Below are 1,312 nucleotides of genomic sequence, written 5' to 3'. Positions count from 1 at the left end.
CTTGCCCCCCTCTCCGCCTCCCCTCCCCTGTTCGGCTCCGCCTCAGCCGCCGGCTCTCCTCCCGTATTGTATGTTTCGGCGGCGATGGCGGCCGCTCCTCCTGGGGGGGTGGCAGGGGCTTCCTCCCGCTCCGCATACCGCCTCTAGGAGGAGTCACTGCAGCCCGGGCCTCCGACAACCCCCGATCACCGCCGCCCCTCCTCGCCCGGGCCCCCGCCGCTTCCCGCGGGCACCCCCTCCCCGCCTCTTCCACCGCTCCCCTCCGACAGAGAAAGGGCTCCCCGGGCGCCGCGGGGCTTGGCGTTCCTCGGCGGCCAGAAGGGGGAACGCCCGGCTCCCCGTCCCCGGCCGCGGGGTGGAGGAGCCTGGGGCCGTAGAGGTTCAAGGCAGTCCCGGCTCGGGCGAGGTGCGGAGGCGTCCCCCGCCCACCCTGCTCGGTTGCTGTTCGGAAGGGAGCCGCCCGTCCCTCTGTCCCCCAGGCAAGGTGACCTCCGCGCCTGGCTACCGCCCGTCTGATCCAAGTGTTCCAGCATCCCCAAACTGGCTTCAGACGGCCGTAACAAAGACTGCTGGCAGCTCTTTGTGTCTTGTTGCGCTGGAGCGTTTTAAGGCATTCACAAGCTTTTAGACTCAGCCACGAGGGCTGCAAACTTAACTTGCTTTCTAAATGAAAGCTGAGGGTTCTGCCCCCCTCGCTGCACAGGTTCAAGAGCTTGAGCTCCAAGATACGCAGTAAGTGATTGTATTGCGAGTGTCACAGTATGTCTGATGCCAGCGCCAAATATGTGATTGTAGACTGATGTAAACCGAGTAGTGCAGGGCTACACCTCTCAAACTGATCTCGGGGATATTTTTACATGTAATTGGGTTTACATCATCGTTCCTGTACAAACATTTGCATCGCTGTACTGATTTTGCTTGAAAGATATTTGGGGGCTACTGTAATGCTCTAGGAGATAAGGCATTAACCCAGAGTGCTCCAGCTCGCTTGCAACATTACTTCTGGAGGGTGGCTGGGAACAACAGAACAGATCGATAAAAAGGCATCCATGCTTTCAGCTTTCCCTTTGTCGCTGTAGAAAAATCACAAAGATTCACTGGCTTCCTGGAGTTTGTTTTTGACTCTGCCTATGTAAACTTTTGTGTCCGTATCGAATTGCATTTGGTAGGGAAAAAAGTGATGAAATATTCCTTCAGGTTATGTTAATCGTGGACCACGCCATCTCCCAAAGAAGGAGGGCGTGAATTGAGAACCTAGGGTTTTCTAAGCTGCGCTGTGGCCCTGGGTAAATCATTTCACTAGCAACGGCTG

Source organism: Opisthocomus hoazin, chromosome 6, assembly GCF_030867145.1.
Source record: "Opisthocomus hoazin isolate bOpiHoa1 chromosome 6, bOpiHoa1.hap1, whole genome shotgun sequence".
NCBI lineage: Eukaryota > Metazoa > Chordata > Aves > Opisthocomiformes > Opisthocomidae > Opisthocomus > Opisthocomus hoazin.
The sequence above is the reverse complement of the archived record's forward strand: the minus strand, read 5'-3'. Positions refer to the sequence as shown.